Below are 14,230 nucleotides of genomic sequence, written 5' to 3'. Positions count from 1 at the left end.
AAACACGGTCTACATTATGATCAAACAAAGTTGGCTTCTAGAAGAGATGTAGCTATTTTGAACACAGTCATTTGAGTTGAAGACAACCTGACAGAGGGGACTATATATAAAGCTTCTTCATAGTATTTGCTGCTAAAGTGGTCTACATCTCAAAGTGGGAACCCAATCTTCATTGAAACTAGAATCTTATTATTTCTTGGATTCTCAAAAAAGACTTGTATCTAACACAGGAGAGCTGATAACTTGAATTAGAGTTGAATACTAATTCTGCCACAAAATAGGTATAAACCCCCTACTCTTACTTAAGAGTCTCGAATTTCTCATTTTAAAAAAGTCTTGAAACTTAAGGACCCTTCCAACATCAAAATACTTAATGCCTTGTTACAGAGGGGCAACACATGGACCAGACTCCTGCCCCAAATCATATTCTGTCTTGTACTTTCTTATTAGTCTATAAAATTATAAGTACCCGACAACCCAAATTATTGACTACAAAACAATGCCAGGTTACTTTTCGTACCAAGTGGTAAATTACAGAATACTTGGTGAGAAGCCATGAAGCTTGACTGATAATAGAGGGAAAGAAAGACAATGACAGAATTCACACAGGATGGTTGCTCTCACCTGGGCAGCTTAGTGATTCACAATAGGCCCCCACCAAACCTGGAAATTATTGTCAGTCTTTCATTCTTTCATGATTACCTGAGGAATCAGCATATTCTAGTGCTCTGAAGAATTATCATATACTTGAGATATACATCAAATGCACCTAGATCCCAAGAGTGCAGTTTAGAACACACACACAAAAAAGGGGAAAAAAAACTAAAAGTAAAGAGAGAGAGAGAGAGAGAGAGAGAGAGAGAGAGAGAGAGAGAGAGAGAGAAGGGGGTGGGGCGGGGGCAGGCTCAGGACTTCCAGGGTTGGGGCGTTACCTGTGGCTTAGATGTGAAGTGGGAGCAGCTTCCAGAAACCAAACTCTGGCCTAGAGCGGCCCCTAGAGGTCATCTCTGAAATTACTTTACAAATCCATACCCTGTCTATCCACCAATTTTCATGAAATAGAATACAGGAATTTTCATGTAAATCCATTAACATCCTTTCATGTAATCCAGAAATGCATATCTGATAGTATACTTTGATATAAAGTAGCAGCATTTAAACTAACATCTTCTTCACTTGCCTGAATTTCTTTTCCAGATAGTGTCGTATTCAGTGAGGAAGGGCACAGAGAAAGCAGGGAGGAGAATATGTCATTTAATCTTGAGAAATAACAATGGCATTAATTTGTACAAGAAACGTTACTGTTTTAACTGTTATTTTATTATTTGTGCTTGGGCTTAATCACTTTTGAAACAAATTAGTAAAAAAAAAAAAAAAGGACAACTGATGTTATTACTTAGAAATATATATGTATACATTTGTGTGTGTGCATGTGAGTGTGTGTGTGTGTGTGTATGAATGCAGTTATATATGAATAACTGCATTTCAACCATCACAAGGACAAGAACAAGCTGTAGATCATACCCTTGATCAACTCAAACTTTGGCTTAGTTCTTCACTGCACATTTTGTTTAAAAGAATTTTTAAAAAAAGAAGAAGAAGAAGATTCTGTTCTGCCATGTAAACTAAACGCCACCCAGTAGTTGAGAAATTGGAAACCACAAAGCTTGGGAAGAAAAATGAATGCTTTGGAGCATAAATTTTTCCATTAAATTATGCCAATAAACTTAAGACCTTGAAAGTTATTGTACTCAATTTTTTTTTTTTGTAAAAAAAGAAAGGAATCTTTGCTGCCTTCAAAGTAGGACCAGAAATTGAAAGAAATAGCAAGATTTTCTTAAATTCCCCTAGGAAAAATAGATCAGTTTATGATCTATTATGATCTGTTAATTTAAGATTGATCTGTTTGAATCAAATATAAAATTATTAATGTAGGAGATTACTTTTTCAATTCTTCAATTAAGAAAAAAGCCTAGGAGTATCTCTAATTGTATTTTTTCCTACATTTTCCACGTTGATATTAGTTTTTTCCATTGGTTGAGTAAGAACACCAAGATGAATTAGAAGTTGTTATATTAAGTCAGAGTAGGAAAGTCTCCCAAGATTTAAAAGCCAAGGAAACTTGCTGAGCTTGAGTATCTTTCTCATACTAAAGTTAGTAATAGAAGAGTATGTCTAGTTTAGGGTTGGATGAAAGTGCAGGGTGTCATGTCATTGCAGTCCCTAAGCATAAACCAGAGAAAGACTGGATGAGGCACAAGAAACTAACTGCAGTGACTGCAGCTTCCATTATCTCTTCCTTCTCTGCCTGTCACTCTCACTCTGTCTTTCTCTATTGAAAAAAAAAAATAGCCAATTGTAGGACTCAGTGAGTAAAATGTGGGTTGATGATCAGGTCCTGTGGGGTCTAAGTTAATTTTCACCAGGAATTAACAAAGTACTTATTTAAGCATTTAATTTCAAAGTAAAGGATAGCAGGTAAAATATGATTTCATAGCTCTTGCTTCTAAAATTAAAATATACTATTGTCCAATTTCACTTGAAGGAGAGATTTTTTAAAAAGAGTGCAAATATAAAGCAAAGGAGAATCCAAAAAGAAGCTTAAAATTAAATTTGAGACACAATCTCAGTATTAACGTCAAAAGATTCAAGTCTGGGATTGGTCATATACAGATGAATCTATGTAGGCCCTCCTTTGGGGATTTTCTTATCTATAATAGAAATATTGATTCTACTGTGACCTCTGTCTCTCTTGCCTCTTAAAGTCTAGATGTCAATCATGCAGGAAAAGTCATAAAATCACACCATGTGAACAGGTTTGCTCAAGAGGTAGGCAGACAGAGACCTTTCACTGATGTGACAGAGGGAGCATCCCACTCTGTAGCTAAGGGATGACTCAATTTCAAGGTTGTTATTTGCATGCGAATAGCACATATTTCTCACCTTTCCCAGCCACCCACTCCCACCTCTGTGCAACTTATGCCCTCTCTTCCCACCCTGCTCAGTCTTTTCTTAAGTGCACTTGTGGGGTCTTACTCATCCTATGCCATGCTGTATTCCTCCCCCTCACACTGACTTAACAACACAGCACCCATTTTCTTTTACATGCTCCAATCCTCCCCCATGACCATGTCCATCAGCCTCAATAACACACAGAAGTTACACAGACAGCTGAACACACCATGAACAAATATACAACATTAATACTTAGGAAGGACACATCAATGAGATTGATTGGAGAATAGTTCAAGAAGAGGAAGCCATGGGAACTTAATCAGGAAAAACGTTCCAACTTGGAAATATGTCATAAATGGCATCACACTTGGGAAGACAGGATTTACAGAGCTACCAATTAAGATGTAGTTTTTCTTAGACATGTGGGGACTTAATATCCTTCACAATATTAGTACCTACCATACCAAAAATATCAATGACCTGACTTTGCCATCCTTCATCATCATCATACCCAAAGCAACTTCAAAGAAGGTTCTGCTCTGAATTGAATTATTTTCCCACAAAAAAAAAGAGGCAAAAAAGGCATTTTATGAAGTTCTAGAACAGGAGCAATTACCTTTGGTCTGACACTTCTGTTGGGTTCTATTGGTTGCTTTATCCCATCTGCAACTACAAAACAGAGCCAGCCTGGGAGCTTCAAAAGGACACCCACTGACCTACAGGACTGTTTGGCCAGTCAACTTTCTCAAATGACACCAAGAGGAAAATAAAAAAAAATAAAATAAAATGCTTTATCATTGTCTAGAGCAATGTGAGGCATTATTCTCAGAAGAAAAAGAAAAAATCACAAATGCCTAAAGCAATTGTAACAAAAAAAATTAATGGAATATTTTGCTTCAACATTTACTAAAATCTTTCCACTAATCGCAGCTGGAAGCGTCATAAAAAATATAGCAAAATACTTTGGCCACAGAGCATATAGTCCAAGTCCTTTGGAAATAGTGTGATAAGTGAATAGCAATGTGAGCCACTCTTTGCATCAAATGTTATCTTTAATTAGCAATGATCATCATACACATACTCACATGCTTATCTTCTACATTGAGGCCTCTGTAATAGTGCTTTTATTTCAATTCATTTAACTGAATAAGAAAACAGTTCCTTCTACAGTGCTCAAAGGTGGGATATATGTTTTCTGCTAGATAAGGCATTCCTTTGAATGGAATGTTCTTGATGAAAGAGCCCAGACAATACAATTCATGTTAAGGGCAGAAAATTTAGCCTTAGAACTTAATGAGAATGGGTTCATCCTGCAGCTTCCTCCTCTGTTCTCATTATAACCTTGGCTGTGAGCATAGATTCATGTTGTGGCTTTAGCGATTCTTATTATCATCTTGTGCCACAAGCATGAGGTATTAGAAATTTAATGCCTAATAAGTTCTGATCACAGAAACCTCCACTAATATGTTCTGCTTGTGGACAGGGAAGGTATTCAGATCTCTTGGGATGTCCCATTGACCACAGAGCTGTAAACAGAGAAGAATTGTGATGGCAGCCCATCAGATCAGCAGGTAGGGTTTTAAGCACTCTAAGAATATACCACTTCACATTTTAGAACATAATGGCCATTAAAATTCTAATCATGCATTCTGTAACAAATAAGAACAATGAATGTTGCACCCTAAAAAACAGCCAAGATACCTTTTAAATTCTGGAAGAACATCACCCCATGGCCTCTAGAGTAGGAAGAAGTGATGTCATCCTCCTGATAGCAGGGCATAGAGCACATTGATATTAATGTAAGGGACAAAACAGATGTCAAACAGTCTCTCCCCATTCCCGCCAAGAAACCAGATGTACTATTGACAACAATTTTCTTTCCAAAGATATGATTTCTTTTATATCCCAGAATTCAAAAACATTGGGACCAACGCTGGCTCCTCTAATTATTACCTACTGCACTTTTTTTTTCCTGATTTGCATAGGAGAGATAATAGTACCTTCCTTGCATGCCAAACAAAATCATGACAAGAATTAAATGAGATGATGTAAATGCAAGTCTGAAGTATTGTTTTACCTACAAGAGCTGGTCATTATGAAACATCTTTAAATTGGAGATATTCTGACAGAGAAGCATAGCCTCAGTTTAGGCTTTTATTATTAAAGTCTGAACTGAGATCTCCAATTTTGAAGCAAACTGGCAGCCTCAACCTGTGGCATACAAAATCATGTAGAAGCAGAGTGCTGGAACAGGATAGAAGGCTTTATGCATTCCTCTGGGCATTTCTCAGCTCCATCTGCAACCCTTCAGAACATGGGACAGGAGCCCTTCTCATTTTCTCTGTGAGTATTCCTTCCAATCACTTCTTCTTTGACATGGTTGAAAAATGTGCAAGCGAAGGAAGATAATGCAAATACTGCAACGTTGTCACCTACCATCGTAGCCAGCATGGCACTGAGAAAATGAAAAAGCCTCCGACATACTGAAATTTAACAACACCATTCGAACTGGGGTGAGAACAATATTTTTAATCCTCCCTGGAAAGATCAAATTAAATCAGTGGCAACCTCCGCCTGATACAGCTCTATGTCACTGACTGTTCAGATGAGAAACCCAAAGAAGTCAGCAGCTCTTGACTTTGTAGCCCAGGTCTCTCTGTAGAAATCCAGGGAGCAGCGATAAACCATTCTTGCATAAAGATTAGCCGCAAGACAGTGAAATGGTGTCAGAGAGGAGGGGAGAAGAACACAGACACACATTTTGCCAGGCATTTAGATTCAGCTATAAGCCATCAAATTCCACAGCTGAACTTCAAATGAATCAGAGGATTGACTTTCTTCCTCTTTTCTGCAAGGCAACACATCTGTATATTTCAGCTCATGCAGCTATGTATTTTAGTGAGTGTATATTAAAAGCAGCTCCTCTTAATAATTCATAAATTATGGTTTTATTCATTAAAGGTTCTATTTAATGGCAGTTAAATTTGAGGGCAGTAATTTTCAAACTTCAGTATGTGTAAGAAACATCTGGAAAGTGTAAAAAATGCAGATTCTAGGGGTCTGCCTGCAGAGTCTCTTTGAATGGATCTGGAATGAAACACCAGAAATTGCATTTTTAACAAGCACCCCAGGTGAAACGTATCCTATAGTCTTTCAATCTTAATGTGATTTTTATAATCCCAATTGCATTTAAATCCTTTGAAGAAATGAAAAAATGGAAGGAGAGAGGCAGCCCCAAATGCATCTTGACAGTTTTGTAGATAGTCTTATTCTGGCTTTTAAAGATTTAAATCAAAGTTTTATGGCATATTAACCCATAATAGGAATGCTCTTTTTGAACCAAACAAATCAAACAAAGAAAAGATGTGCCCAAGAAAATTATTTAGCTCCCCCAAAGCAAAGATCTTTCATGTGGAATATTTCAAGGAGCCTAGTTTCATATGTTCAAGTTAATAGTCTTAGCCATAGTATTTAAATTTAAAGCTTTAAATTTTTGTATTTGCTTTGACAGGATACAAAATGGAAATATAAAAGTAATGCAACCCATTTAAGATGCTCGAATATCCATGACATATGCGATCAGCAGTGAAAGATGACTTCAGGTCTTCTCCAAATATGAAGCCCAATATTTGTCATCAAAGTATCCAGTATCTTTTACTTTAAAAGTCTAAGACATCAACTATTAACTTTGCATAATCCTGTTATTAAATAGAGCAAATCTGACCAGACTTCTATTTCCAAATCAACTCCAACCCTGGGCAATTTAGAAATCTATGCAGTATTCTTTGTTTTGTTTTGTTTTGTTTTTGTTCTTTGAACTTGAAAACGAGATTTACCTTTTATAGGTTAATACTTCTTAACAGGACCGACTTCATGGGTATAGAACCTCTGCAATTGCACAGAGCAAGGTACTTGGTTTAATGCCTCACTGTCATTGTCTTAAAATGACATCATAATTTTTGAAAAGGTGCCTCATATTTTCATTTTTTCACTGGACCCGTAACCCTTCTCCTTAATAATATTTAGGTGTGACATATAATGCTCCTCTCAGTGAACATTACTTATTGCTTTGATTGACCATAACCCATGAATGTATTTGTTCATTTTACAAATATTTATCATCAACAATGACTAGACTACATAGAGAATTAAATATGCAGTCCATGTATTTGTAAAATTTGAAATTCAATGAGTATGACAGGTAGCATGCATTAAATATTCCCCAAGAATAGATCATAATTTTATATTAATTTATTTATAATATAACAGACACACAGCACCTACTATTCTAGCTACAAGAAGATTTAGATTAATCTAAAATTAAGGCACTCTCAGGCATTTGCACCATGAAAAACACAGAACTGTTGACAATTTAGTTGACTCTAGTGAATTAGGTGGAACCTAGCTACAGTCATTCCCAATGGCCCAAAATACTCTGTGGAAGTATTTCTCCTTAATACCTATGGACAACCCATTTTATCTTCTTCCACTTGATTATGGATACAAGTCTCTTTGCTAACTTGATGCAGGAAATAGGCAGAAGCATGTCTGACTTCAGTTTTACATTATCACAAGTGCTGATAATCCAGGCTGAAGCTCTGAGAAAAAGGGCACAGATGAAACCAGTATGAAATCTGTAAAGGCCACACAGTACAAGTCAGCTGCAGTTATTCCTGAAGCTTCATTTGTAAAAGTAAGAAATAAAAGCTACTGAGCTCCACAGTGGCCACGTGTACATCCAAGAGAAAATGCATATTAATGGATCTCCCAGGAGTTTTCCCGCCTACGAGATAAGGGTTAAAGGATGGTGTACATATTCTCAGAGGCTGAGCCCACCCACACAGTGCATTTTCTGGCCATGCTTTTTCACCGCCAACTGCCATTCTGCTGAATTCCACTTATTAAACAGAAAGCATTTCCCCTAAAAGACACCTACATACCGACTTTCCAAATACTGCAATTGTGTTATTATTGCCCTAGATCATCTCCACCTCCAAAACCCTTTTAGAATAAGTTATAGATCAGACTTCCAAATATTTGAGGTTTTAAAATTCTATGTGTTATTTTTTTTTATTTTGAACAAGGATACAAATATTTTGTAAAATATATTACCAACTCTTGTCTTTATAAACACTGTATTTGTTGGAAAGTGTTTTTAGAGTTTTCTTGTTGACTCTTAGTTATAATTTATATTGATCAAAAATTTATACTCCTAGCCAAGATGAACTAGGTTTGCTTTCCTAAAACAAGCAAAAACCTTAAAAGGAAAGAAAGAAAAAAAAACTACATAAAACAATTTTCAGGATACCGAGCCAGTTAAGAAAGCATAATGATACTCAAGAGATGAGCTCTCAGGTAGATTTCAGCAGAATCTATGAGTTGAAGAGGAATCTAAGAGTCTGTGCAGAGCAAGGTGCTGGAGAGGAGTGTCTCAGAAGGAACTCTGTTGTGTTGGCATTCTCCAGAGAAACAGAGCAGTAGAGAGAAAGAAAGAGAGGAGATATTGGTGTGTGTTCTATTATATACAGAGAGCAGAACAGAAAGGAACATAGTGTGTATGTTTGTGCATTATTATTAGAAGTTGGCTCATGTGCATATGAAGACTGAAAAGCCCACAGATCTGCAATCTGTAGGCTGGAGACCCCAGGAGAGGTGATGTGTGGTCTGAAAACAGCAGACTAAATGTCCAAGAAGAGCAGAAGTCCAGAGGTCGGAAAACTCCAATGTACCAGCTTCAGCAGTGAGACAACAAGAATTTCTTTTGTCGGCCTTTTTGTTCTATTCAGTTTTTTAATTGATCAGATGACACCACTCATATTAGGTATGGCAATCTACTTTTCAATTCACAAATTCATATGTTAACTTCACCTAGAAACACCCTCACAGACACTCCCAAAATGGAGTTCAGTCAAATGTCTGGGCATGCGGTGGACCACTCAAGCTGACCCACAAATTGAACCATCACATCCTCTAGAGCTATTCAGCAAAATACTAATCCATGTATTTGTGAAAGGAAATTACCTAAGATAAGAAAAAAGAATTGCCCAAACAAATTGCAGGGAACTCTTATAGGGAAGAGAAGTGTCCTTTTTCTACAAGCCAGAGCAGGAAACTCGTCATTCACAGAGTATGGAATAGATTGAAATTGGATTAAATCTGTGTAATGCTTTTGGTAGTCTGGTCATTTTGACAATATTAATTCTGCCTATCCAAGAACAAGGGAGATCTTTCCATCTTCTAAGGTCTTCTTTAATTTTGGGGGTCTTCTAGGTATAGAATCCTATCGTTGGCAAATAGTGCTAATTTGAGGACTATTTTTTCCTATCTGTATCCCTTTAATTTCTTTCATCCAATTGCTCTGGCTAGTGTCTCAAGAATTATGTTAAATAGAAGTGGTGAAAGAGGGCATCCCTGTCTTGCTCCAGTTTTTAGAGGGAATGCCTTCAATTTTTCTCCTTTTAGAATGATGTTGGCCTGAATATTGAATAGAGAACTCAGTGGGAATTTATCTTAGTATTATGGGATAATTAGCCCTAGACTAAGTGCTGCTCTGTTCTCCCTTAACAAATCTTGAAATCAAGATCTGTTTATAAAAAAACAATGACATTATTTCTAACTAATATAACTGTGTCCTAGGATAAAAGTCAAGAATATTTGTAAACTAAAAGATAACATTTACAATATCTGACATTCAAAAATCACCAAGCATTCCAAGAAGCAGGAAAATACATCTGAATGAAAAAAAAATCAAACAAATGCATCTGACCCAGAATTTACAAAGATGTTAGAATTACTAGAAAATTTGATTTTAAAAAGTTATTATCAATGTATTTCAGATATTTAAAACATTAAGTAGGGGCAATAGGTCAATAAGAAATGCCCAGATTGAAATGGTAGAGATTAAAATCAAAATCACAATTTTCTGCGGAACATTTTTTTAAATTTTTTTTTTTAGTTGTAGACAGACCCAATATCTTTATTTTTATTTCTTTATTTTTATGTGGTGCTGAGGATCGAACCCAGTGCCTCACACTTGTGAGACAAGTGCTCTACTACTGAGCCACAAACCCAGCCCTTCTGAGTGGCTTTAAAAAGGAAAAGGCTAGGTGGTTTGCACAATGGTAGAGTACTTGCTTAGTATGGGTGAAGCCCTGGGTTCAATCCCCTATACCACACACACACAAACACACACACACACACACACACACACACACACAATGTACCACAAGATACAAATAACAGTATATTGGACATTACAAAAGAGAATGTTAATAAATTTAAAGGCAGGGCAGTCAAAACTATGTGACATGGAGGCAAAAAAATAATAATATTTTTTAAAAAAGAACAGAGCTGTGGGACGGGACTACTTCAAGTGGTCAATGTACAAGTAATTGAGGTCCCAAAAGATGGGAATAGAAAACTATTAAGTCCACAGATCTCAGCAACAAGAACTACAGCAAGGCATGTCATAACCAAACTGTTCAAAAATCAATGATAAAAATAAAAATTTAAAAAGCAGCAGGAAATTTGGGAAGGAGGGAAGTCATACACAGAAGAACAAAGGAGAGGACGAGAGTTTCTCACTGGAAAGTATGCAAATGAAAAAACAGTGGAGTAAAATTTTTGAAGTGTAAAAAAAAAAAAAAAAAACAGCCTAAGTTTCTCCATGATTGAAAATATCTTTTCATGTCTGAAAAGATTTATCCAGACATGCAAAAGCATAAATAATTCATTATTAGCAGATCACAGCACAAGATTACATAGGATTGATCAATGTACATTATGACAAAGTGGTCCTCAAGGATTATGGAATTAATAATTTATTTTACTCCTACACTAGGTGGTCTCGGTAGGCTCTTCTTGGCTTTGTTTTAGAATTTTATGGTTTTATTGTTTTCAGACTTTTAGCTCTCAGTTCTCAAAATTATCACTGTACTTTTATGTAACAAACCCCTTCTATATTCTAATTTTCTTCTTCTGATCAGCAGGCTTACAAACTACGTAAGAAATGTATTAGAATTGTGATTAGATGAAGTTAAAATAGGTTTATAAGCTTTAAAACATTTTCTGGAATCAAATAATATAGCTCTCATGGAAAGGAAAGCAATAACATATCAAATATCCATTGTGTACTACCCATTACTTTTAAACCTTTTATATATATTATTTCTGCCCTTTCTATAGCCTCCAGAATCTGCTTCCAAACTAGATGAGTTAATGAATACAGAGGCAGAATGATAACTTGATTCAAAGTGCCAGCATTTAATCTAGATATTCCAGATGAAAATCATAGGTCAGGTCACGTCCCAGCAGTAAACCTGTGAGCAGATCATTTAGCCTCACATTCTTTATAGAGCCAACTCCCGACCCTGAGATGAGTGGAAACAAGGTACACCAAAGAGATTCAAATAAGACATGGATTATATATGTTTAGAATTTATCTAATGTTCATAAAATAAACACAGGATCACTAAAAGTTATTGCTATATATATCTCCTAACTCTTGTTACCTTGAACTTATTCTACCAAATCATGAGGCCCAGGAAATAGAAAATTCCAAGCACATAAATCAGATATCTCAGGGATAACTAGATTGATCATCAACCTCTAATAATCGCCCAAGGATAGCAAGTGTCACACAGTTTCCTTAAGGGAACCCAGAGTCTGCCAAGGAAATCAGAAAGGAAAATTGGGCCCAGCAGCATGATAGATGGGTTAGACTCAGCCTGCCACTCCAAAGTATGCTGCCAGAATAATCTGCAGGGACAGTGACTTTGCAATGAACCATAACTCAGGTATCACAACCGGCATTCACACTGCTAAAACAACCCCTATTTAGGTCTGATCCTCAAGACAGTGAAAGGTCTGTTCACTTTTGAAGGCACATTAATTCTATCAATGTTCGCTCGGTATTCGACTGGCAGCAGTATATAGCAATGTCATTTCATTTTTTTTCTTTTCAGATATCTATTGAATTTATAGAGATGACTTCTTGTACAAATGATCAATAAATTCCAACTCCAGAGTCAGAATAGGAAACCTTCAGAACATAGGTAGAACTAACCCTTTGTTTGCTTTCACTTGGACCTCCAATTAATACTGTTGTCATCACCGAAACTGCTGCTCATGGAGTAATTTCTACTCTGTGGGATTATCATGACATCCCATTAATGCAGCACCTCTGAAAGTTAAAGAATGAAGAGCCATAAAATATCTCTGAAAACAGGCCGAAGAGTTCATTATTTCAAAGTGTCTTGGGAGATATGTAACCGACCAAAGGCCAAAAGCCAGGTGAACATGACTCTGTGCTGAACACTCAATCACCTTCTGCCACCTATACCCAACTTCCCTCTTCTACTTTCTTTTTCCCTCTTCCTGTCTTGTGTCTCTTTCTTTTCTTTTTTTTTTTTTGTTATTTTTATTTTTTTACTTTGTCCTCATGTAAATATAATGACCAGTATAAAACAAAATTGAAGGCATTCCCTCTAAAATCTGGAACAAGACAGGGATTCCCCCTCTCCCCACTTCTATTCAACATAGTTCTCGAAACTCTGGCCAGAGCAATTAGACGAAAGAAATTAAAGGCATAAAGATAGGAGAAGAAGAACTTAAATTAGCAATATTTGCAGATGGCATGATCCTATACCTAGAAGACCCAAAAGGTTCTACCAAGAAACTTCTAGAACAAGTAAATGAATCCAGCAAAGTGGCAGGATACAAAATCAACACACATAAATCAAAGGCATTCCTATATATCAGCGACAAATTCTCTGAAATGGAAATGAGGACAAATACCCCATTCACAATATCCTCAAAAAAGTAAAATTCTTGTGTCTCTTTCTATTCATCCATCCTCATTTTCTCTTTCCATTCCTTTCTCCTCTTTTCTTCCATTTCTTTTGCCCTTTCCCTTCTCTTTTCTCCTTCATTCTTCCCACTACTTTTTATGTAACACAGAACCTAGAGTCTAAATGTCGCATTTTTTGGAAGTATATTATAGAGTCCAACTCTTTTAAGAATTGAAATAAAAGAAAACGTTTACATATCTCAAGAATTAAGCAACTTTCCCTGAGGCTCTTGACACTATTTCCCTAGAGTTAATGATTTTTATTGGAGGAACCACCAATCTGAAGCTAATTTTTTAATTCAATGCCCTTAGAGAATCAGGACTTCACTTTGTCTTAATTGACATCAACCAAATGCTTTCAGCACCTCTTTACCATCGGTCTCCCTCCTTTCCTTTTATAATATACTATGCCTAAGAATCAATTCTTATCTTTGATGCACATCTCATCTCCCAATCTTTTTCTTAAAATATGAAATGAAAATATTTTAAAAGCATTTCTTTTAGAAATACAAGCTTGCTCAAGAATTACCTGTTTTGATAGCCTCAAAGAATTCTTTGCTTTTCTTCTGAGAAGCTGATAATGAATCCGAAATAAGAAAAGCTAACATGAGGTCAAGTAGTTAAATACAAGTCTTTCATGATATCAAAAATTTAATATAATCTTTGAAAAAAGGAATCATGTATTATACAGCCAAAGGGGGATGTTATTTGCAAGTATAGAAGTATCCAACGTCTTTACATGGAAATTACCAGTGGACAGAGCAGTAAAAATGTAACATGGATTGTAATGTTTGATGAGGATGTCAACAACCTTGAAGAGAGACTTAAGGGAAACAGGAAGCAAAATACTTAGAAACTTAAATAAAAAGGGATAAAAACTAAAAAGAAAGAAGACCATGGATGAACCAAAACATCCACTTATTCCTAGTATAACCTCATATTAGAGGGAAAATGTATGTGAAAGTTCTGGCCCATAACAAGTCCTCTGCCAGGTGTTAAAGCACACAGGAGTGTGCATGTTCTGGTGGAATAGACAAGAAATAAAAATCTGAAGTGCAATTTAGTGATAGGAACAGGGTGCAGTGGAAATTTTTAGTAATTCAGTACTCCCAATTCAGAAATGTAGGGGTGACATCCCAAAGGAAGTTATGTCTATCCAAATTTCAAAAGATAGATTAAGAGCTCAAACAGAAGGATGAAAATACTTTTGGAAATAAAGAGATACAGCTCAAATATGAGAAGTCAGGAGTACACAGACATCTGGAGACACTGGACATATGGGACTTTCATTAGACATTTGAATTTCACAATTTTCGAAATTGTGAAAATAAGTGAGTTATTTTTAGCCTCCATTTTTTTGTTTGTGTAGGGGACCTTTAATGAAGATAAAATAAAATTTCTAGACCATATCTTGGATAGAGTAAAGCA

This window comes from Urocitellus parryii, chromosome 14, assembly GCF_045843805.1.
Source record: "Urocitellus parryii isolate mUroPar1 chromosome 14, mUroPar1.hap1, whole genome shotgun sequence".
Classification (NCBI taxonomy): domain Eukaryota; kingdom Metazoa; phylum Chordata; class Mammalia; order Rodentia; family Sciuridae; genus Urocitellus; species Urocitellus parryii.
The sequence above is the reverse complement of the archived record's forward strand: the minus strand, read 5'-3'. Positions refer to the sequence as shown.